This window comes from Sus scrofa, chromosome 16 (assembly GCF_000003025.6).
Source record: "Sus scrofa isolate TJ Tabasco breed Duroc chromosome 16, Sscrofa11.1, whole genome shotgun sequence".
NCBI classification, from domain to species: Eukaryota; Metazoa; Chordata; class Mammalia; order Artiodactyla; family Suidae; genus Sus; species Sus scrofa.
In genome coordinates, this window is record NC_010458.4 from 67,116,150 (window position 1) to 67,142,528 (window position 26,379).

The window sequence follows — 26,379 nt, forward strand, 5'->3', positions numbered from 1 at the left end:
CTCAGTTTATCCTCATGGGAATGTTGAACAGGCTTCTCTGCTGCCTGTATTTAATATAAATGGGGAATTGTATCTAAAGGCTTGTTCAGAATCAGGTTCATCTGGGGGCAGGAATTGCATTGTAGGTAAAGGCTTTGGCCTTTTTTTTTTTTTTTTTTAACGGCCGCAGATGTAGAATATGGAAGTTCCCAGGCTAGGGGTCAAATTGGAGCTGAAGCTGCTGACCTATGCCACAGCCACAGCAACATGGGATCTGAACCATGTCTGTGACCTATACCACAGCTTGCGACAACGCTGGATCCTTAACTCAATGCGTGGAGCCAGGGATCGAACCCATATCCTCATGGATACTAGTTGGGTTCTTAACCCACTGAGCCACAGTGGGAACTCCCATGTTAGCAATTTTAATGATTATTCCGCAGTTCTATTATTGGACTAGGCATTATTAAATGGTGATATTCTAATTCGATTTCCTTCGTTCTGTATTGCTCTACGTTTCTAAAAAGACCATCTTTTCCACGTCAATTCTTTGATGCCTCTGAGGTTTTATAAGACAAGATGGTTACTGATTCTTTATTCGTTTTCAACAAATAATGAGTTGTTTACCAATCATACTCCAAAAGAGATCCATAAGTTTTTTTGTTTGTTTTTTTTTAGCACTCCTAGGAAGACATGGGCATTTGCTATTTTCCAATCATTCCCACTATTGCACTTATTGAAGCTAAAATCTTTCCATCTTCAGCTAGCAGGAGCTCCCTGAAGCTGGCCTCTCACCCTTTCTGACATATTCTTAGTAACTTTTGCTAGTGGCCTGCTCTCTGGTATGATAAGACATTCCCTATACAATTCATACATTGTCTAGCTCAGACCTGGATCAGTCTTGTCTCCAGGAAGCCCACCTTACTCAATGGTGGTCATTTTTTTTCCCTAGCCCTTTTCAGAGGACAGACCCACTAAATGCGGTTTGTTTTGCTTCCAGAGAAAGTCATTTTAAGTTCACACAGATACTTACAAATCAAATTCAGAATGATTTTGATTTTATTTGAACCCATCTGTCTCTTACACATAATAGCCTGGATCACACCGACATCAACATAATTCTTCATTTGTCCCTAATGATGGACTTTGAGGTTGTTTCAAGAACTTTTCCATTATAAACACTGTTGCAAAAAACTGTCTTTTGCTTGCACCTTTTGACTGTTTTGGAAAGTTGTCTTTACAACAGACTGGAAGAAGTGATTGCTGTATCAAATGAGAGGTAACACACTAATGTGATGACATTACAATGCAGTACATATTTTGATATATCATGAACATTTTTCTATGTCATTAACCATTCTTCTACAGTTTCCTTTTTGATGGCTATGATATAGTCCATTTAATCATGCTGTTATTACTGGGCATCCAGCCTGTTTTCTATGGATCAGAATTTCAACCACTTTAATGACTATCCATGGAGACAAACCACTTGCCCTCTTTCAAACCTACCTGGTTAGGGGCGAGTTTCCTTCTTCACTTGATAAAACTGCTTTGACCAGACTTTTACGCTAAATAGGTATCGGTCATCACATTACATGGATGCTGCACCAAGAACACTCTTATGCTACTTTCAAGGAAAGCCCACCTGACAGAGTTAAAATGAATACTGGATGAGGAAGGGTGTCTGACTCTGACTATATCACTCATTCTGATGAGTCTAGTCCATTTTAAAGGTAAGCATCTCTCTTATATATTTACTATTCTTAGATGGTAAAGAAAGGATGTTTCAGAGGACAATGTTTAAACTACATATTTAATTTAATTTAAATTTATTTTATTTTATTTTAATATTTTAGCCACAGCCATGTCATTGTAGAAGTTCAGGGATCAAACCTATGCCACAGCAGTGATAATGCTGGATCCTTAACCACTAGGCTACCAGGGAACTCTGTAGTCTATACATTTTATTGGGAGCTTACTCCTCCAATGAACTTATGGTCATTTATAGAAGTAAATCTTAGATTAGATGATTTATACATTTTCTTCCAGCTTTAAAAAAGAACAATTCTAACGAATTTTGTGTGCTTTAACGTTCTCTAAGTTCTTATGCAACAGAGCTGTTACTCTATTTTTTTTTAATTCCACTAAGCATCTAATAACATGCTTTACTTAGGGTGAGTTTTATTACTGGCATGCTGGAATTAACTTTTCAGACTGGCTCTTGAACTGCAGTCTATGGCTCTGAGTCAAGGAAAGATTCATGCCCAATTAAAGTATTTTCTGACTGCTTCTTATTTACAAGGCATCATGTTTGTTCAAATCTAATTTGTAGGTGAATTTGGTTTGTTAGAGGAGTAAGTTCCCAATAAAATGTATGGTCTACAGAGCTTCCTGGTGACCTAGTGGTTAAGGACCCAGCACTGTCACTGCTGTGACACAGGTTTGATCCCTGAACTTCTGCATGCCACAGCTATGGCCAAAATATTTTTAAAAAATTAAATTAAATTAAATATGTAGTTTAAACATTGTCCTCTGAAACATCCTTCCCTTACCATCTAAGAATAGTAAAGGTACAACAGAGATGCATTCCTTTAAAGCTGGGCCACGGTGGCTGGTTGAACACAGGTAACAATATTCAGATCCATAATCACCCAAAAGAAGAGATTTAACCTTAACATCATTTCTAATTATGTTCCTGCTGTCAATAGGATACTTGTAGCATTAACTGGAAGGGGAAACAGAATAAAATGCAGAGATTTCAATAAACACGTTTCTAGTTTTCTCTGAGGTCATTTGGAAGAGACTTAGTTTAGGTAGGTCTGCATAGGAGTCCCCACTGTGGCTCAGTAGTAATGAACCTGACTACTATCATAAGGATTTGGATTCCATCCCTGGCCTTGCTCAGTAGGTTAAGTATCCAGTGTCACCATGAGCTGTGGTGTAGGTTGCAGATATGGCTCAGATCTAGCATCGCTGTGGCTGTGGTGTAGGCCAGTAGCTGCAGCTCTAATTCAACCCCTAGCCTAAGAACTTCCATATGCCACAGGTGCAGCTCTTAAAAAAAAAAAAAAAAAAAAAAAAAAAAAACAGGGAAAAAAAGGGTCTGCATAGATGTTGCACAGGTGTCAAAGACACAAGTGGCACCTTAAGGAGGAGTCGTTGTTATAATAATCTCTGTGGAGTCTATCAGACACTACCTTACTTTGTCCTTTAAAAGAAAAGAAGAAAAGAAATAGCCTAGGGCCTGAATCCATCCAAGAGGGGGAACAGATAAATGGAAGCTGGCACTGCCATAGGCAAAGCACTGGAGAAAGGCTTTTCTCACATATTACCAGAAGGTAAACATCTTCTAACTCCTGTGAGCATAGAACTCTTATTTTAAATTACTCTTGACTCCTTCTTGCACCCAACAGAGGAAGCAGGGGGCAGTCGTCAAAATTGTTTCATCTGAAGTATACTTATAAACCGAGTATGTGAAAAATAAACAAATAAATAACAAGCATATGACCATGAGTCTTCTAGTTTAAATTATATCTGAGGCAAGAGGATCTGGCCCAGCTGCTCATTTTGATTCTATTTTAAGAAAAAGAAAAGTCTAGTGTCTCTCTTTGCGTATCTATAGCATAATATAGAATTGTATACCCTGCAAATCAGAATAACTCAAGTTAATTTTTGCTTGAGAAAAAAAAATTACTTGGAAATCAGAAAAATGAGACGAAATGGAATCATTCATATAGGCAACTATATGAAAAAGAAAGGCCTTTGGAAGTTCGTGAATGTCGTGGACAGATAAACATAGAGGTGTGCCAGAGGATGTGCTAGCCATTCAAACACTGAAAATCCTTGTTTATCTAGAATCCAAATGTCCAGATGTTTGGAGCTGTAATTTACTTTTGAGAGAATGAGTTAATAGGATAATCAAGTTGTGGCCCTGAGCATTTTAAAGACTCCAGAAATTCCATCAGCTCTAGACTTACATTTGCAATTTCTTCCTGGACACATCCCGCTCAGATACATTAAAGGCATCTGGAATTTAGCATGATCAAACCAAAGCCCTGATTTCCCCTTGCAAACTGCATGGTTTTCAGTCTTCCCTCATCTCAGTAAATGGCTCCAATATTTACCAAGAAGCCTAAGTCAGAAACCCAGACTGATCTTTTAAAACCTCAGCCACCTTAAATGCTCAAAGGCTTCCCATCATACTTAGTATGAGGTCCAAAGTCCTACTCATGACCTACGATATCCTATGAGATCCGGTCCCTGCCAACTCCAACCTCTCGTCCATAATGTTCCAGCCACTTTGCTTCCTTCCCACATCCTGCCACTCCCACCAAGGACCCCTTCCTCCTCCCATAGCATCCCTCATCCTGTTCCTTCTGCTGGGAATCACAACTCCTCCCCACCTTTGCCCAAGGCACGGTGCAGGCACTAACGTGGGGCAAGGCTGGCTGCTTCCATTCTACAAGCCCATCCTCCGGCAGAACCACCCAGATCTCCTTCCTAAGTCTTCCTCCTAGACTTTTCCGTTTCTTTCATGCCATACATGCTGATTTATGCATTTGTTTATTTTGTAATTGTTTTCTGCCCGCTTTCTCTAAGCAGTAAGCTTCAAGAAGGACAAATACGTCTGTTTTCTCTACCAATCTCTATCAGGAGTTCAACAGACCATGGAGCATAGTGTTCAACAATTATGTACTAAATATATCAATATTCACTACAGTTAGAGCATTCAGTGTACTCTATTTCATATCAATTTGGAGTCTTCAGAAGTTGGAAACCTGGATATATTATGCATAGTTATTCAGTTTACCACAAAGCAGACAGCTCCCTTCCCTCCCTGTGTGGTCAAAAACGAATTTGCACATTAATTTTCAAGTCTCAGTCAAATCATTGAACTGTTTACCAGGGTATTTAAGAGTCTTATTTTCATGGAAAAAGGGAAATGCAGTGTTACTTGGGAAAGAGTAAGCAAAATTTTGAGAGGAATCAGAAACTCTAGAGGAATAAACTCGAATCAAACAAGGTTCCTCTCTTCTTCCCTCTTCTGCTCCTTCCATCTTGCCCAGCTTTTTAGAACAGTGTAGAACATTCCCCTCTGCCTCAGATTTCATTATAGGGTTTAGGAAGGCATATACAATTGCTTTGAACATAAAACGTTGACTATTTCAGCTGTTATTTTCATTTCTGGTAGTGGTTTAACTGGTAGGCTGAAGAATGGTCCTCCACAGATGTCCACTTGCCAGTCTGCAGGGTGGACATTTACCTCCCACAGCAAAAGGGACTTTGCAATGTGATTAAGTGAAAGATCTCAGTGTGGGAAGATCAGCCTGGATTATCCAGTTTGAACCAGTGTAATCAGATTCTTAGAAGAAGGAAGCAAGAGGGCCAGAAACAGAGAGCCTGGAAGATGTTACCTTGCTGATTTAGAACACGAGGATGTGGATACAAGCCAAGGACTGCAGGCAGCTTCTGGAAGTCAAAAAAGGCAAGGAGATGGACTCTTTCCCCACCCCCACCCCCACCTTCAGTCTCCAGAAGGAATGCAGCCCTGCTGACACCTTGATTTTAAAACTTCTGTCCTTCAGAACTTAGGACAGTAAATGGCTGTTGTTTTTAGCCATGAAATTTGTGTTACTTTGTGTCAGCAGCCCTAGGAAACTATGATGGTTTATGATTAAGGGCTATTATATAGTTTATGCTTTTATATACAGTGCAGAGCAGAAGTATAGGTGAGAAAAAGCCGTAAAATATGACATGCCTGGCTACTTCCTAAACTGGCCAAGGGGTCAGAGTCATGTGGGAAATTTGTAGTAAACACAGTATCCTGTCCTCCTTCCTCAGACACCCTGAGTCAAGAATTGGGTTCAATGCAGGAAACGAAGCCCTAGAAGTGAGACGATGTTCCTAAGGCCACAAAGACAGTCAATAGCTGGACAAGAACAATACTCTGACCTTCAACCCATGGTACCAAAATTACTGTTCCATACCAGGCTTTAACACTGATCATGAAAGGGCCTTAGAAACATTATAGAGGGATTGGAGCATAAGTTTATGCTTTTTAAAAGATTAAAATCAGGTCATTAATGAAAATGGGTGCTGCTATGTTAAATTAAAGAGTCTTAAGGACCTATTACAGACTGAATATTTGTGCCCCCCCCACCCCATTCATATACTGAAGCCCTAACTCCAGTGTGTCCATAATTGGAGATGGAACCTGTTTGGGACTGGTGGATGCAAACTGTTACATGGGGAATGGATGGGCAGTGGGGGTCCTACTGTACAGCACAGGAAGTGTGTATGATGGGGTCACTTTGCTGTACTACAGAGACTGAAGAAACACTGTAATTTGGCTATGCTTTAAGAATTTAAAAATTGAGTGGGAGTTCCCGTTGTGGAACAGCGGAAATGAATCCGACTAGTATCCATGAGGATGCAGGTTCGATCCCAGGCCTCGCTCAGCGGGTTAAGGATCCAGTATTGCCATGAGCTGTGGTGTAGGGTGCAGACATGGCTCAGATCCCATGTTGCTGTGGCTGTAGGGCAGGTCAGTGGGTATAGCACTGATTTGACCCCTAGCCTTGGAACTTTCATATGCCACAGGTGCAACCCTAAAAAGCAAAAAAAAAAAAAAAAAAAAAAAAAAAAGAAAAAAAGCAATCAAGGTTTAATGGGCTCTTTCTCTATACATGCGCACATGGGTTGGTCATGTGGGTGCACAGTGATAAAGCGGCCAACTACAAGCCAGGAAGAAAGCTCTCACGAGAAAGTGACCTGCCAGACCATCATCTGGACGCCCAGCTTCAAGAACTGTGAGAAAATAAATGCCTACTATTTAAGCCATCCAGTCTCTGATATTCTGTTATGCCAGCCTGAGCTGAATAAGACAGGACCATATCAACCAGATGCATGTGTGGTCGTAAATTGGATACTGATTTAGGCAAACCAGCCTTAAAGGGCATATTTGATTCAATTGGGGAAATCTGAATGAGGTCTGGGAATTAGAGGAGATGAAAATGGATAGAAATGGAGAAAATCTTTTCAAGTGAATCAACTGACAAAGGATTGAGCTCCAAAATTTACAAACACCTTCTGCAGCTCCATACCAAAAAAACAAACAACCCCATCAAAAAATAGGCAGAAGATCTAAACAGGCAGTTCTCCAAAGAAGACATACGGATGGCCAAGAAACACATGAAAAGATGTTCAACATCACTCATTATTAGAGAAATGCAAATCAAAACCACTATGAGGTACCACCTTACACCAGCCAGAATGGCCATCATCAAAAAGTCTACAAACAGTAAGTGCTAGAGAGGGTGTGGAGAAAAAGGAACACTAGTACACTGTTGGTGGGATTGTAAATTGGTGCAACCACTGTGGAAAACAGTATGGAAATTCCTCAGAAAACTAAACATAGAACTACCATTTGATCCAGCAATCCCACTCCTGGGCATCTATCCAGAGAAAACCACGACTCGCAAAGACACATGTACTCCGATGTTCACTGCAGCACTATTTGCAAGAGCCAAGACATGGAAACAACCTAAATGTCCATCGACAGAGGAGCGGATCAAGAAGATGTGGTACATATACACAATGGAATATGACTCAGTCATTAAAACGAATGAAATACTGGCATTTTTAGCAACATAGATGGACCTAGAAATTATCATGCTAAGTGAAGTCAGCCATACAGTGAGACAGCAACATCAAATGCTTTCACTGACATGTAGAATCTGAAAAAAGGACAGACTGAACTTCTTTGCAGAAGAGATGCTGACTCACAGACATTGAAAAACTTATGGTCCCCGGAGGAAACAGTTTAGGCAGTGGGGGGATGTGCTTGGGATATAGGATGGAAATCCTGTGAAATTGGATTGTTATGATCATTATGCAACTACAGATGTGATAAATTCATTTGGGTAATAAAATAAAAAAAAAGAAAATTGATAGAAATGGAAATGTGAAGGGTGTGAACTGGAAATACCCAGATTTCAAAAAAATACATATTGAATTATTTCATTTTGTGAAAAGATACAGTGTGTATTTATGTGTGCACATAAGTGTATATATTTGAAATATATGTGTACATATATATAATAAATCTGGAAAGATACACATTCAAGTGATAATGTCTAGAGCTCCTAGTTGTAGGAATGTGATTAATTAACTTGCTTGTCTACATTCATGAATTTTCTATAATATACATGCACCACTTCCATAAAAATGAAATATCATTTTCAAAAAATTGACACCAAGTCCTTCTTTAGGAAAAAAATCCTATAGATTTATGGAATGTTTCTGATCTCCTTCACACCTTACACTGAACCATTCCTTTGTCCCATCTGTCTCCCAGTGAGCCAGCCACAATTATGATCAAGGAGCTGTCAGTAAGGAGTGCTGCTAATAGATACTCTGCCTCACATAAAAGGGAAAAGCAACCAGCATCATTTGTCTACTGGGTCCAAGCTTCTCTCCATTTACAGTTGAGGCAATTCATGATTCAATCTAATTCAAATAAGACTTGCTGGGTGAATTACTCCATTCTCCCTAGGAAAGTATTCCTCTAAACATTAAAAAGGCATGTCATACCATCTTCTGTTCTGACACAAAAGTATTTAGGAAACCATCAGACATGGCAATAGGAAGATATAACTGAAATACGAAATTTTCATTTTATTCCATTCAACAGCCTTTACTGAGTATCTAACAAAAGCTCTAATCTGAAACACTCCACTTCCTCTTACCTGAACCTTTTTATTCTTTCTTCCTCATCAATTAGCTGAATTTTAGTTCTTCCTAAGGACCTACTTCTGATTTCTCTAAGAAGTCTTATCTGATTTCTCCAGGCCTGAGCAAATACCCGCCTTGTCTGAAAATGCAAGATGCTTCATGCCTCTTTGAGCAAATATACATCTTCAGCCCTCAGTTATTAAATATATGTTTAACTTCTTTCCCTAGATAGAGAATAGGACCCCGTGGGCTAGAGTCCTGTCTAAAAACCAATGGTATTTTCTATAGCATTTTACACTTGGTAGACACAGAATAAACATTTGTTGATTAACTGACAAAAACAGGGATTTGCCTTTATCTTGGTCCCAAACTGTAGTACAAAACTGCTAGAGCTCAGTTAATATTTTTGAGATGGATGCCAATTCTTGGTCTCTAAACATGGTAATGATCCCTTTCTAAAGAGTCTTGGATTTGACCCTGTTTTTCTAACTGGCTCTACAAAGGGCAGGGCTGGTGTGTTAATTTACAATACAAAGAAGAAATCTCTTCTTTCCAGTCTGTGCCAGATGGGTTGAAAAACTGAATAAGGACTGGAGGTTTCCACAGTCATGCACCAGGTGACAAGAAAGCAGCTTTTTCAAAGTAGTAAAACTGTTCTTTCTCTGCTAAGAGAGCATCTTAAGAAGCAAGAAACAGTTAGGCTGCAAGTTGTGTCTTTGCCCCCACTTTTCCAGAGCTGAGCAAGGAAAATGAGATACTGAAGAGGTGAAATTTTGCCAACCCCCTGAGAAATGAGGCATTTTCTGCTGGGGATGCAAGAGAGTGGGTGACATTTAATTGAAGAATTGCCCAATTTTCCACCTGGTTGAGAAAAAAAAATCCAGGTGAAACAGTTGGGCCCGATTTGTGTGACTGAGGTGAAGGCAGGTGCCATCCAATTTCATTTTCTTAAGGTGATGGATCTTAGCAACGAGATGGCTCTTTCCCACAGGCTGAGGACGCAATCAGAAACACAAGAAGCTTCATGTCTTGACTCAGTTCTTCCAGAAAGGTAACTCTGGACTTACACTATCATGCAGCAAAAACTGGTTACAGATAAGGCATGGGCTGTGGAGTCATACAGATTTGAGTTAAATTCCTGGCTTTGCCATTTATTAGCTGTGTGGCCATAGGCAATATTTCTCTCTGATCCATAATTTTGTCATTATTTGGGCTACCACCATACACATACATATACATATGTACCCCCCCCCAACAGATACTGGCTAAGGCAAGTAACTTGCAGGTATTTGACACATACTTCTTTAAAAATGGAGTTTCTGGAGCCCCTATCATGGCTCAGTGGTAATAAAATCAACTAGTATCCATGAGGACATGGGTTTGATCCCTGGCCTTGATCAGTGGCTTAAGGATCTGGCATTGCCATGAGCTGTGGTGTAGGTATCAGACACGGCTCGGATTCTGCACTGCTGTGGCTGTGGTATAAGCCGGCAGCTGCAGCTCTGATTCGACGCCTAGCCTGGGAACTTCCATATGCCGTGGGTGAGGCCCTAAAAAGACAAAAACTAAAGGGGGGGGTAGTTTTTATTGTTATTCTATGCTATCACTAAGGATACTCTTAAATCCCTATAAATTCAACATTCTGAGTCTTCTGAATTTCCAGCCTTAGAGGAAACAGTCTACCTGAGGCGGTTTTACAGAAACCAGAGTACATTAGAGCCCTGAATGGATGCATCCAAGACTCTGAATGTTAGCTCACTTCAGGGTTCCATGTCTCCAGACTGGTGGCTGTGCTCTTCCTCCTTTTGATCAAGTGCTTTATACTTGTGTCTTGCCACCTATTTATTCTCTATTCCTAGCATGTCCTTGGCTGCCATTCTCAACACAGCCAAGTCCCATCACTTTTCTAGGCTTAGTCCAATTTACTGTCTCTGTGGAACAGCAATCCACAATCAGAAGCCATCATTTTTTCCTGGAATCTCCCAACAGAGTACATTCCATACTATTTTTATTAAAGTATAAATTTATAATATTTTACCAATTTTTGTTGTATAGCAAAGTGACCTAGTCATATATATATATATATTTTTTTTCTTATCATCAATCACAGTCTATCCTAGAGATTGGATATAGTTCCCTGTGCTGTAAAGTAGGACCTCATTGCTTATCCATTCTAAATGTAAATGCTATAAAATTGGGTTGTGATGATTGTTGTACAACTATAAATGTAATAAAATTCACTGAGTAATAAATTAAATAAATAAATAAAGGTAATGGTTCCCACGCAGTGCTTTAATATCACCTCCTTTTCAGGTTTATTTAATTCTATTTTGCATTTGATTATCTATTTTACAGGCAAACTTTTTGCATCTCCAGAAGCAAATGCCTCATTTCTTAAGGATAAATCTTGTTACATAGAGTACACCCCCTGCAAATGTGTAAAGACACACAGGTTTAGAGCTTTTTATATAATAGCTGCCCAATAAATGGTTCATAAATAGCTTCAAGGCACTTCTTGAATCAGTTAAAAAATTTGATCTATTCTGTAGGGGGAACATCCACACCCTTGATTTCCACCATCCATCTTTGGGTACGTTTACTTTTCCCCATTAAAGAACAACATCAGCTCTTTTGGACATATTGATAAGAACACTTCTGCCTCCCCTCCACTTCTGCCTCCCTTTATGCCTCCTCACTCATGCATGCCCAAATGAATACGACATGGAAAAAAACCTCCTTAGTACAGTAAAAAGCAGACCAAATATTAGACAATCAACCCATTCCAGAGGCTCAGCATGTCACCTTTTGAGTAAGTCAGCCTGATTCAGAGGCACTATTGGTCTAGGCCATCACTGCTAGCCCAGCTTATCCTTGTGTCCTGTGAGGACTTTTCACCTGGTTCATAATTTATAGAGGGATGGGTGTGACCTGCCCCTATATACACATCTGATAATATAAGTCCTAACTTGGAGCTAATGCTAGGAAGTATACTAGGAAGAAACAATGTTTCAAAATATGGTATTTCTAAAGGAAAAACACAACATTCTGCTGTTTATACATCAGAGGGATAATAGAAAAATCCCAAGAAACCGTAACTCTTCTTTGAATTGCAATTCTAAACATGATGTTTTATTAATACATTACTATAAAATCAAAACCAGCCTCCAGCCAGTGCATTCCTAAATTAGAGGCTTACACATCATTGGAACAAGCTTCACCAGGATGGCTCTAGAGAAGAGGATGTTAAGAGCCCTAAAATAATTTGTTGTACGGCTTAGTAGCAGATGCCCCACCATAAAAGATTAAAAATATCATCTAAATGGAAATAAAGGCATGCATCCATCAACACTCATGGGAGGATCATACACAGCTAGATGAGAGATCCTGATATCAACACCATACCATCTAGAACCTTGAATTCATTTATTGCAGTAGCAAATGCAGAAGGGTGTAAAGTGTTGGCTTTTCATAGTCACCGACTTTAATTCAACAAGGATCTAATAAGTTTCCACTTGGTATGTAGTACATTAATAGAGCAGGATCCCCCAGGGCATTAAAAACATGTATTATCTAGCTTGTCGGGTACTCAGTGCTGGTATTTTTGTTCGAATTCCTCTCCTGGATAATTATAATTGGAGGCAGATCCGATTTTATGGGCCCAAAGCTTACATAATTTAGGAGTATGCACTTTAAGAAAAAGACTACAAAGTTACAAGCACAAAATCAACTGGACATTATTGGAAGTGGTTCTTGCAAGCCAGGAGCACCTAGTCTTAAGATGCACTAGCTTTTCAGTAAATCCCCCTCTGGTATAACATAGCAGTCCTTCCCCCTCGCCCCCCACCAAAAAAAAAAAAAAAGAAAGACTCTGAAAGTGATGAAACACAAATGATGATGATGAAGGCAATGATGAGGATGATGAGGATGAAGATGATGATTACAATGATAAAGAAGAAGATGATGAGGAAGAAAATGATGTTGAAGATGATAATGAAGAAGATGATGAAGAAGAAAATGATGTTGAAGATGATAATGAAGATGATGAGGAAGATGATGAAGAAGAAAATGATGTTGAAAATGATCATGAAGAAGATGATGAAGAAGAAAATGATGTTGAAGATGATAATGAAGAAGATGATGAGGAAGATGATGAAGAAGAAAATGATGTTGAAAATGATAATGAAGATGATGAGGAAGATGATGAAGAAGAAAATGATGTTGAAGATGATAATGAAGAAGATGAAGAAGAAAATGATGTTGAAGATGATAATTAAGAAGATGATGAGGAAGATGATGAAGGAGAAAATGATGTTGAAGATGATAATGAAGAAGACGAAGAGGTAGGAGGAAGAGGAAGAGCTAGAAGAGATGATGGTGGAGAAGGAGGAGGAGGAAGAAAAGATTTACACAGAGTACATCTCTATCACTTCATGCTCTTGCCACTGGCCAGCAGAAATCCACATCACAAGCCTTGATGAGAGTCCTCTCCCAATTCCACTGTCTTGTAGCTCCACTCTGCTACTCTCTCTCAGATATCATTCTTTGTCTGGAGCCTGCTGCTCCTACAAATGGCCTGACACTCACTGTAACTTATCTTCATAGTGCACCATTCAGATGAATCTGAAAGGACTGCACATCAATCTCTTTCATTCCTAGAGGAATTTAGAGCCTTTTTTTTTTTCTTTTATACAGGAGTCAGGACAGGAGCCAACTGAAGCTTTTCTGCAAATATATCTCCTACAATACGTTACTTCTCTTTCTTTCATGATTGTGAAACAGAAAAGAAAGATGACTATCTCTAGAGGAAAAGGAGGTTCACTGGGTACCTTGCAAGGTGTGAAGGCTGGAAGGAGAAAACATAATTATTTCAATCCAGCTCAGTTAGATTTTCCAAGAGTTACTTTTCCTTAAACTGCTCAGTTGGTTTTCAGAGAAATGTTTCAACTCTCTAGTTTTCATCTCACGACTTACTTATTCGATGGGCAGTTTAAATGTCTACCATGTGCCTGTACTCTGTTAGACCCTGTGAATCTAGTTATGAATGTGTAAGAAACGGCACATGTCTAAATATCATCATGCACAAAAGAATCCCTCTCCAGAGAAACGTACTGCTCACCTTATCAATGCGGGAATATTACATCTATGTTTGGTGCTAAGATGCTGAAGGCTAGGGATCAAGGCATACAGAGATAAAAAATAACAAAGAGTATTTGAGATACTTTTTTAAAATGGGTGATAAAGAGCACACTTTATAAAGGTGTATATGAACAGTGGGTTGTAGAGGGGAAAAAATGAACATGCAGGGCTAAGTGTATGAGTTGTTTCACTAAAGAAGTCCAGGGTGCTACCAGGGAAAGTGAAATAATAGAAGGACTAATTCGTTCTCAGGGGTAGATGGTGGGTGGACCATCACAGAAGGCTACCCAGAGGAACCTATGACCTAAAGATACAGTCCCAGCACTATGCAGGTATGGGGCCTGCGATGCCACTCTCAAGCCAGATAGAACATGCCTGTGGCAGAAAAGTGCATGATGCCCATTTGGGGGACGAATAGGATGGCTGCAGGGTGAAGGAAGGTGAACCTGGGGAGGTGGTCAGATGCCAAATTTTGCCAAATGTTAAAGACCATACTAAGGATTTAGCCTTTTACCTAATATATGCCCATTTTTCATATTTGTGAAAACAGAAAAAAAGGACTAAATAGGCTCAATATATAGTACAGTGGCTGGAAAGAGCCCTTTTTAGGATTTTCCAGGCCTTCCAAAACTCAGAGAAAAGATCCTCCTGGGTGGCAAATACTTACCTCTCTATTCTCCAAGCCTAACAAAGTAACAAAATAAAACTCTAGGTGGGTATGTTGCTGCTGTAAATTTTGGAGTCCTTATCTGTAAAGTGAAAGCTTTGGCCATATGGTTTTTGTGTATATGTCACTGAACTTTTTTTTAAACTTTTTATTTTAGAAGAATTCCAGATTTGCCTAAAAGTTGCAAATAGAGGACATACCCCCTGTATATACCTCACCCTGCTTCCCCCAATATTAGAATCTTACAGAACCACAGCATATTTATGAAAACTGAGAACTCCACATGAGCATAATACTTTTCACTACCCTGCCCTCTTTAATTAGATTTCTTGGTTTTTCCATAAACACCTCTTTTCAGTATCAGGACTCAACTCAGGCCACCTCACTGCATTTAGTTTGCATACCTTGTTAGTCTTCCCCCATCTGTGACAGTCCCTCCATCTTTTTTTGTCTTTCACGACCTGACACCTTTGAGAAGCAGGGACCAGCTGTTTTGTAGAACCTCTCTCTCCCTTGGACTTAAGTAATGTTTTCTCATGGTTAAGATGACCACTAAAGAGGTCCAGGGTGCTACCAGGGAAAGTGAAATAATAGAAGGACTAATTCGTGGATTTTGGAGAAGAATGCCCTTTCATTGGCCAAATGATTTGGGTTCCATGCCAGCTCTAAACTTTACGAGAAAGTCATTTTCCCTGATTTCTATTCTCTTCTTCAATCCACCAGGTCCAGCATAATCTGCACATCAGACCTGAAAGGAGCTTCAGGTAGGACAGACACAGGAAATCTTGTATCCTATCTAGATTTCCTTTTAGGAGCCTTGTTAATCTTTAACCTTCCTTAAAAATTATTTATTCTCTTCATTTCTTATACTTTTTCCTTCTCTCTGTACTCTGAGGCCACTACAGATGCAATATGTCTACAATGACAAGAAAAGTGCTATGTTCTGTAGAAGAGTTTTCTTTTTACCACAATTATTTTTGGTCTCCAATAGCCCCAGGAAATCTCTTTCTAAGTAGCCTAGTCTCTCTATATTGACAGGGAATTAGGATGTGCAAGACCTATGTTTCAACTTTTCTAGACCTCACCGTTTGTTCTTTAAAAAGACAGGGACTCATTCCCAATTATCTTTTATCTTGAAGACAGAACCATCTCCCTGGATTTAAATTGCACCCTTCAACACGCTACCTAATCTTTGGAAGGAATCTGTAAAGTTGGAACACAGTAGAAGCTAGATTTTTTTGTGCCTAAGTCTCTAAGTCAACTTGCATAGGTAACTTTCATTTTAGATAAAATCAAGTGACAGAATTGCCTGCTTTCAGAGTTAGGAAATTAGAATCTAAGAACCTGGAAGGTGTCTCAGGTGAACTCAAGGTGCCAGGTGAAAGGGGAAACACTGAAGAGAAAGTTATTGCAGCTGCACTTGCTTTCAGTTCCTTGAATACCCGGTGCTCTCCTCTGCCTCAGGACATTTGCACATGCTGCTCCTTCTGCCTACATAACTCTCCTCCTCATCTTCCTTTTCCCTTCCTCACATTTTAGACTAGATTAGGTCCACTTTCATCTGCTTTCACAATTCCATGAGCTTTTCCTTCATAGCACTTGATCAAAATATATAAGTATGCATCCATGCTGTAACTTAATAATCATAATGCCAGCTAAAAATTTCTGAGCACTCTGTCTACATGCCAAGCACTGTGTCTCTCATTCAGTCTTCAGAATAAAACTCTGAGGAGCCTGAGCTGTAACAAAATCAGGGTCTGGTGCTCCAGTAAACTGCATGTGACAAGAGGGCAGGTTCAGTGTTTGTTTTGCTCTGCCCTGCATCACTGATGTCTGGGAAAGAGCCTGGCAGGAAAAGATGCTTGGCACACACTTATTACACAAACGGCTGCAGGATGATGGAGCAGGAAAAAATACGCACTTCAGAGTCAATACCATCTGGGTTCAAATCTTAACTTCATGATTGGCTAGCTTTTCAAGCCTGGACAATGCACTTAATTTCTCTAAGTTTTGGGGTCCTCATCCATCTGAGATAAAGGAATCCCACTACTAAAACCCTGAAGGGGATTAAATGAGATAACATAGTTGAAGGCACATAATCATGAGCTGCATGAATTATATGACTTCCCTATTCCTTTCAAAAAGATTTCTAAGTGTTCTAATAGTACATTGGACAACATCCCATGCTATCCCATCAGTATCTTAGATACCATTTGGACACTTCACTCAGCAAATGCTATGCTTCAAGATAATCACTTTGGGTTCCTTCTGTGACAGTATCAAAAATGAGATGACTTAATTCATGGTCAAGAGAACACATGTGCCATAGAACTCAACAGGAAATCATCATTTTCCAATCCATTTTATTGGTTTCTAGAGAGGCAAATTGCATTACTGTTCCATTCATGCAGAACCACCCAAATAATCACCTCATTCTACTCTTGTGGTTTATAAACTTACCCGTTATAAGCACTTTATTAAAGTTTTGGCAGCAGGTTGAAGTTGTGCTGATAGATGATAGAACTGAATCCTAAATTAAAAGATGCACAAGACAAAAGAGACTCATGGTATTAGCATTTCAAAGTAGGTAAGACTCAAAGAAAAAATGTAAGAAACACCTTAGATGACATTCCTTTGAAGTACCTCAATTCCCCAAATAACAGAATGGTTGTCTAATGGTATCCATTATGTCCTACTAATTACCTTATGAAGTTTACACCAGAAACATGTAGAAGACAGTCATGAAAAATAAAAATCACAAATAAAATACGTGAGGCTGAAGAGGGCTCACAGGAAAAATAATAACAAATCTTCTTACATTTATTAAGCATGTATGATATGCTTTACTCTGAACCAGACATTTTAACTAATTTAATTTTCATTGCACTCTGTGATAAATTTTTTCAACAAATATTTACCAAGTGCTTACAAGGCATCAGCCACTGTGCTTAGAGCAAGACAGACAAGATTCCTGCCTGTGGAAAGCATGCAATCTAGCAGAGGAGATGCATATTAATCCTTCTCTTAAGATTCACTGGATAATTTAGGGTGACAAACTTATCCCAGTTTGCCTGCGACTTTCCTGGTTTACCTCCCTGGAATACTCCCTCAGTTCTGCACATGGAGGGGGGGCAGTTGGTCATCTAGCCAAATGACCAAAAAAAAAAAAAAAAAAAAACACCCAATTAAATATACTAAGCTCTGTTACAAAGAAGGGCAGGGTTATATGAACCATGTACAATTAGCCCTCTTTGACAGATGGAGAACCTATGCTTTACAAAAATTAATACGCTCATGTTGATACAGGGTAAAGTAGGGATCTGAAACCCAACTGTTTTGACTTCCAGGTGCGTGGCCTGATTCCATGTTTGAGTCAATAAAAAATCTTCTGATACTTTATACCAAGACTTGCATTAATTAATGAACTGCTTCCACAAGTTACGGAGGATGAATATTTAGAACAAGGAAGGAAAGATTTCAGAGCAAATGCTTTGGGTCTGGATTCTGACTGCAACTCCAGCCCTACTAGAAATGCGTTTAAAAGAAATACTTCATATCCACTGCCATCCCCATTTTTCAGCTATGGGTGGCTCACAGATGAACAAAAGAAAGCATTTTTCAGCTTGACTGCAGTCTTTTGTGGGAAACAAATTGTGTTTCTTCAAGTGTGAGGAGTTGGGTAGGAGACGGGGACTGTTAAAAATTGGCACAGCAGATCGAAATACCCCTGGGCAGGGGAGGAAAATGCTCCTGCAGGGGGTTTTAGCAGACGCCACCAGCTTGTTTTGGTTAGAAAGATGCAGGTTTCCTTTGTTACACACTCAGTGAGGGAAGGATTGTGCCTTGCACTGAGCAGTTTTCTTTGGCTGGCATCCTTGATAGGAGACACAAAACCAAGTGGTCTTGAAAACTAGCAATGTGGGGCAGTAAAAAGAAAATGGGTTATGAATCCTCCCATCATGTTAGCCCCAGTGAAGGCAGGGTCTTTGGTCTATGGTGGCCACTGCTGTACACAGAAGAGTATCTCGTAAAGAATAAGCATCCGCTAATATTTACTGAGTCAATGGATGGACGGATGGATGGATAGATGAAGGGAGGGAGGGACGAACGGGCGGAGGGAGGGATGAATGGTGAAGGGAGGGATAGAGGGAGAGATGAATGGAGGGATCATGAGATAACAGTCCTGGTTTCTAGTTTGTAGAGGTAGTATAGCTACTTTTCCTCCTTGGACCTTTGCTTTCTAACCTATTAAAGAGGAGAATTTAACTGCATTACTTATGACCCTGCCAACAAAATTCAGAGTTCTATGCTCCAAGGTGTATACTTCAGGTTAAGAATCCATTCATAGACAAGATCATTCTCAGTATCAGGACATATGTAGAGAACAGTTCGGTGTATTATGGTACAGTCATAAAATAGAAAGATAAATTACCATTGACATTGATGTTACAGGAGTATATTTATCAACAAGGAACATGGTACTGTTAATTGTTTAAAGAGTTACAAAACAGTATAGTGTAATCCATATGTATTTATATATATAAATGTGCAGGCTTATAGAGAAACCTGAAAAGATATATACTAACAAGTTAGCAGTGTCTATCACTGGGTAATGGATTTATGCATGAGTTAATTTTTGTGATTATTTGTATCAACTAATTTTTCTCTATGACTATGTGTTGTCATAAAATATAAATATAGATAATGACCTAGCATCTATTAAGCTCCTAGATCTTGACTGGTGAGATGCTGTAATGTCGGAATTAAGACATAGGCTCAGGAATCAGACAGCCTAATTCAAATCCTGGTCAAGTCTCTTAGTTACTGTGTGACCTCAGGTAAGTTACTCAATGTCTCTTAGCTTCAGTTCCTCTTGCATAAAACAAATAGCAATACCCAACTTAGAGATGAGTGTTGAAGTTTAAAATAGGTAATCTATACAAAGTGCCTGGCAAGCATTACCCATTTGATAAATGTTAGTTACTATCATACCAAATACAAAGAGGTATTTTTTTTACAAAGCTGCCAAATGCCAAAGCCATTATCCTCAGGGAGTTTTTAATTTGGTGAGAATAATAAGACACAAGAAACACAAAGAAAGAAAGCATTATAATAACTGTCCAGAGTCAAGGGTTTGGAGTAACTGTTGCCTTCTCTCTCCCTGAACCTGAATGAGATGCCAAGAGCATCCAAGGAAAGCTCTTGCCTCATCTTCATGCCCACTGCCACCGCTCCAGCTTAATTTATGCTTTGTCTCTTCACTGCATTAAGCTCCAAAGGGCTTTTGGCTTCATGTTTCTTTAAAGGTCCATCTCCATGCAGAAAGGCTCTTCAAAGGGGGGTTCCCAGATTAGTGGCTAGTATCACCAGAGAACTTGTTAGAAATGCAAATTCTTAGGCTCTACCAAAGAGATACTGAATCAGAAACTGTAAGAATGGAGCCCCGCAACCTGTGTTAAAAAGCATGTGCTGGATAGAACACTGTCAGATCAATCTTCTCAAAGGACAAATACTTCCAACTCTCCTATTCTCTCTGACTACTGAGTAAATGGTAAAAGTTTCTTATCCCACTGCTGCAGGTTTTCCCTGTATGATCTTGTATCAGTCTACTTTTGCAGGCTTAACTTCAGCACCTTTTTGCACTCACAAAATTCTATAGAAAACCAACGCGCCTAATTCTCCTCAGACAAAATCCATATTATGATTCTATTCATGTACATTTATGCCTTTACTCATGCTAATTCCTAAAACTGTAATGTAAGTTGTTTTTCCTTCCCATCTGAGATGCTCAAACCCTGCTAAACTTCAAAATCCAGTGCCCACCCATAAAAATTTACAATGATATATCACCAATATACAACCAACCTCTTAAAGAGACAAATGCTTTCTGCTCAGAACATCCAAAGCATTGAACTAGCCCAATTTTTCTTCATTACCTGCCTTGGAATCTTCATGATACATTAGTTTCCTAGGGCTACCACAACAAACCAGTATCACAAGCATGGTGTCAGGGCCATGCTTTTCTCTCAGTGGCTGCTGCTGCCAATAGCTGTTGGCTCAGGAACATACCACTCCAATCTCCGCCTCAGCACTCACATGGCATTTCCCTGGGGCATCTTGTCTTCCTATAAGGAAGTCCTACTGGATTAGGAACCCTCTCATCTTAACTTGATTACATCTGCAAAAACCCTATTTACAAATAAGATAATGTTTTTGCATACTGAGTAAGGCAACTTATCTTATGGGAGGACAAAATTCAACCTAGAGTTATTTGCATTTATGACATAACCCACAGCAGGCTCCTTGAAGATGACCCTCTAGCTGATTGCTATTTTCCCTTCCCTGTCCATTCCCCCCTTGCCACCCAATTCTAGTTCTGAGAAATAACTCCTTTAGCATATCAGAGTTTGAATGGCTAGAAAACTAAAGACAAAAGGCAAAAGGTAAGTAAGCAGTAGTTACATTAACTAGTAACTAAACACTAAAAATTGTGTGATGTGGTCCACTGAATTGTGGGCAGTTGGCAAGTTAAGGGAGGGATGAAATGCTTGAGAAAGTCTTCTTGAAGGCAGAGGGGCTTCTTAATGAACGGACACAATCTGGGGACAGAGAAAAATGACAGTATAACTTTCCAAGTAGAGAAACAGTATGAACAAATGTATGTGGAAAGTGAAATTTAAAAAAAAAAAAAATGTTTTCAGGGAGTTCCTGCTATGGCGCAGCAGAAATGAATCCGACTAGGAAGCATGAGTTTGCGAGTTTGATCCCTGTCCTTGCTCAGTGGGTTAAGGATCCGGCACTGCCGTGAGCTGTGGTGTAGGTCACAGGCTCAGTTTGGATCTGGTGTGGCTGGATTGCTGTGGCTGTGGGGTAGGCTAGCAGCTGTAACTCGATTCAACCCTTAAGCTGGAACCTCCTTATGCCATGAGTAGGGCCCTAAAAAAAGTGAAAAAAAAAAAATGTTTTCAGTGTCAGGAGAACCAGGCCCTAGCAAGCAGATCTGGAAGGAAAGGTGGGCACCAGGCAGAAATGGGAAACAAACCATTACTTGTTCTTCTTGTTGGTTCAGTGATCATTGTTTGATTTCTCCTCTATTTCTCCTGCCTGTTTATTATTCCTAGCTGGCTTCTAAATTCCATTTCTGAGAGAAGATAATTGAGTTGGCAGCCATATGTGCCCATGGAAGCCTGGACTTCATTTTCCTGACACTAATCATATTCCTTTGCTAGAGGGCAAGCTAGAGAGGGAGGATAAAGACTAGTTCCGGTTTAGCTATGTAGTTTCTCCAATACTTCCCATATAAACAGGCTCAATAAATGTATATTAGGTGAATGGCAAGATAATTGTAAGAATATTTGCATGTATGTAAAAATGTGTGTGTGTGTGTGTGTGTGTGTTTCTCAGTGGTTATCCCATTCCATTAACTAGAGCTATTACCATTCAATTATTGCCTTAGGTTCCTAGGCAGTGTTAATTGTTTATCTGACTCCATTTTCTCTTGCTTAGTCCTCAAACTTATTTATATTATTAGTCCATTAGGCAGGACCTACATTTATTTCTGTTTTATCATCAGCTAACCATGGAACTTTGATCAACATTAAATATACTGAGTAGAATCTGCTTATATTCAAATTCTTTTAAAAAATTTCTATGAGATTATAGTTGATTTACAGTGTTATGTCAATTTCTGCTAGACAGCAGAGTGACCCAGTCATGCTGTATTCAAATTCAAAGCAGACGCTGAGGTTGCAAATGGTGACCTTGATAAATTAATTCTTCGGTTGTGATGTAAAAAGATCAGAAAAGCCTAAAAGCTAAAAGGAAAATGCATGCTTTTTTTTCATAGTTTCCCCCCAAATTTCCTCCAGCATACACACTGAAAGTGCATTCAACAAGTAGCATATGTACGGTTTGTGATTTTGTGCTGAGTTGTATGTCCTCCTAATGGGTTGCATTAACACTGACAATATTTCTCTGACAAGCAACAGTAAATTCGGGACAGCACCGTGCTTTATTCTTTTCCTCGTGAAGGAGGATTATTAAATTTTTATCTTGTGATTCAGATGAAATATTAAATTTCTTTCAAGGAAAAAAAAATCCCTAACTTTCTCAGATCTCATAATATGTGGTACGTACATTTTAATGACCCATCTAGTACCACCAACTTCATTATGCACAGAAGCAGAAGAAAATAAAAATTAATATTCTGATCGATGGAACTCACCATTATCACCATCACAGCAAGTATTTGTCGAAGAATTCCTGTATACTCTGCAGTGTTTTAGGCACCCATTCAAGCAGAGTTTTACACTCTTTAATTTAATCATCACGATAATGCTATGAGCTAAAAATTAAGATTACTATCGTTTTACACAGGAAGAAACTGAGATATGAGGGGATGAATAACTTGCCCAAGGTCATAGAGCGAGTAATTCAAGGAGTCAGATTTGATTCAGGTCTGGCTGACTCTGGAACATATGTGCTATGGTGCTAACTTATTTTGTACTTATTTTTTAACGGAAAAATAGGTAAACAAACCATAAGGGAGTCAGCTGAATTTAGAAAAAAAAATAGCACACAGCAATGTTCAAGGCCTATTTCTTGGCTGAGTGCATATTCTGCCCCCTCTTTAAATATTCCCATTGAGGTCATCCACAATCATTTAACCTAGAAGTTATATATGATTCGGAGGAAACTTGCATTTCTGGGCGTTTGGGGTTACTAGATGCAAACTCTTACATTTAGAATGGATAGACATTAAGGTCCTACTGCATAGAACAGGGAACTATATCCAATCTCCTGGGATAGACTGTGATGGAAAATAATATTTAAAAAAGAAAGAATATTTTGAAAAGAATGTGTGTGTGTGTGTGTGTGTGTGTGTATGTGTATGAATGACTGAGTCACTTTGCTGTGCAGCAGAATTTGGCACAACATTGTAAATCAACTATACTTTAATAACAAATTTAAATTTAAAAATTACTTGCATTTGCGGCCAATCAGGTTTATTCTTCTACTACATACATGTGAGTGTGTAAATGTGTATTTGCGTGTGTATATATGTGTATGTATATATGCACTAATGTTAGCAATACAAAAATATTTCCTTTTACCTGAATCTTGAATCTTGACTGATGCATTACATAGAAAAAGTAGTGCAGTCTTAGCTTTTATTTGTTCATTCATTTATTCAGTTTTAAAGTACATATTCAGCATATTGAGTACCTACCACATATGAGGTTTTATGGAGAACAAGTAGTATCTTAAAATGTGATCCCTCCCATCTAAGGGAGCAAATGAAATAACTATCATCATGATATCAGCTATTCAATTGCCATTATGTTCTAGGAAGATTAGAATCAGTATCAGACCCATAAAAGGTGTAAGACAGGAGCCATACTCTGACCGGCACTCCATTCCATTTGCCCCCAGAATGACAGATCCTCAGAGAACCTTTCTGTTCATTCAAGACTCATTCTTAAAGCCTTTCTTCATCCTAAGGCGTTAAAGCTGAAATACCTTCAAGTACATCCCTTTCTAGAAATCCTGGTGTCCGACTTGGATTTGTACATTTAAATAGATAAGGCACCAAAAGAAGAGTTTGAGAAATCACATTAGAATGATTAAAGATTGCTTCTGATGGAAAAGGTCAAAACGCTTTTCTGATATTTCTAAAACTGCACTGCCTCAGAGTTCCCCTCGTGGCTCGGCGGTTAACAAATCTGACTAGCAAACATGAGGACACAGGTTCGATCCCTGGCCTTGCTCAGTGGATTAAGGATCTGGTTGCCATGAGCTGTGATGTAGCTCGCAGAGGTGGCTCGGATCCTGTGTGGCTGTGGCTGTGGTGTAGGCCAGCAGCTACAGCTCTGATTCGACCCCTAGTCTGGGAACCTCCATATGCTGTGGGTGCAGCCCTAAAAAGCAAATAATAGCAACAACAATAATAATGATAATAAAATAAAATCGCACTGCTTTTGCTGACCCTGTTTGAAATACCAAAGGGATGTCACCAAAATTCCTTTCTTCATTTGAGAAACAAAATAGGCTGGCTAATAGCAGAAAAAAACTGGACTTTCAGGAATTGTGGTTTAAGCTAAGGTTCTGTAAACTATGACCTGTGGGGCCGAATCCATCCTGCCACTTGATGTTATACATTTTTATAAATACAGTTTTATCGTAACACAGTCCCATCAACTCGTTGACATAGTATCCATGTTCAAGTGCTATTTCTAGGCTGAGTGCAAAATCAGCCCCATCTTCAATATTCCCATTGTGGTCCTCAGCAGTCAGTTAACCCAGAACTTACATGAGATTCAGAAAAACTTGAAGTAAAAATAATTGCCTTTGTGGCCAGCCATCAATAAGTAACTAAGTTTAAAAGTTTACTATCAGAGAGAGGACAAGATGGCGGAGGAGTAGGAAGACACGCTCGCCCTCTCCCACAAACACAACAAAAAAAGCACATCTACAGAATAAATGACTCGCACAGAACAGCAACCAATCGCTGGCAGAGGAACCTAAACTCCAATAACGGCAAGAAATTCGTGACATTATTGGGCAGAACAGGAGAAAAGAGGAGAGTGAGAGAAGGCGAATCCAAGCGAGACGGGGGCTCCCGAAAGGGAACTGCGGAGGAGAAAGGGATCCCGCACCCTGGAAAGTCACCTACCGGGGGAAAGATCAAACGAACCGGAGGAATCCCCAGATGCAGAGAAGAGTGTAGCAGTAAGTTGCAGTACGGAAAAGCCGATCAAGAACCCAACGGACCATCTGAACTACGGGCAGAGTCACCAAAAATTGAGACGCCTGGGTGGGGGCTGGGCACCGAGACCTCGCCGCCGAAGGTTAGTCCCCGAGAGGGAGCCGGGGGACGCCTGGGTGGGGCTGAACACTGAGACCTCGCCTCCGAAGGTTAATCCCTGAGAAAGGGCCGGGGGACGCCTGGGGGGGGGGTGCTGGGCACCGAGACCTCGCTGCCCAAGGTTAATTCCTGAGAAAGGGCCGGGGGACGCCTGGGAGGGGGGCTGGGCACCGAGACCTCGCCGCAGAAGGTTAGTCCCCGAGAAAGGGCCGGGGGGGGGGGGGGGCCGCCTGGGTGGGGGCTGGGCACCGAGACCTCGGCTCCAGAGATTAGTCCCCGGGCTAGGGGGGCGGGGCAGAGCGGAAACTGCTTGGGAGGTCTAGAAACCAGTTGACGGGGCAGAGACTGCCTGGGAGACTAGAAAACAAAGCTGTCGCAGAGGAAGGGAGCAATACTCCAGGAGTGGGGAAGGGGAAAGCCGCATCAGAGGGAACCTGGGAGAAGAGCCTGGTCTGCGCCCGTGCTGGGGAGGGGAGAGAAGAAGGGGTGGGTCCCCATAGAATACCCCCCACGCCACAGCAAGCTTACAGGCCCGCTAGCTAGCTGAAAACTCTGCTTCCCAGTGCATCCCCTCCCCCCACCCCCGCCACGCGCTATGCTCTCACGGACCTGGGGCTGCCTGCCATCCAGGAGGGCTGGCCTCAACAATTGCCTGAAGCCTACCACCGCAGGGGCTGTCCCTGCACAGGCCTGCTTGCCCTTTGGAGGGGCTACACTTCCGCAGAGCAGCACCAAACAGCACCAGCCCCCGAGAAAAGGCCTGCAGCCTGGAAAAGCTAGAACAAGCTTAGCCAGGCTGTGAATAGATCGGCCTAATTCTCGGACGGTTTTTCTGAGTCGGGTTGCCCCGGGGAGGAGCCTCTTCGGTTTCCAACGGCCCTGCTACCCGCCCAAGCCCCCAGGGGATGCTCTAGTGGACCAGCTGCATAGGACTGCCAGCTCCAGGCAGGACCCCCTGCAGCCCAGAAAAGCTGCAACAAGCTCAGCCAGACTGTGAAAA

General features: G+C 40.4%; 1 protein-coding gene across 1 annotated transcript in view; it reads right to left on the bottom strand.

The window, feature by feature from the left end:
• SGCD (sarcoglycan delta) overlaps positions 1-26,379 on the bottom strand; it is a 1,033,728-nt gene that overhangs the window by 668,168 nt on the left and 339,181 nt on the right. The window lies entirely within an intron of this gene.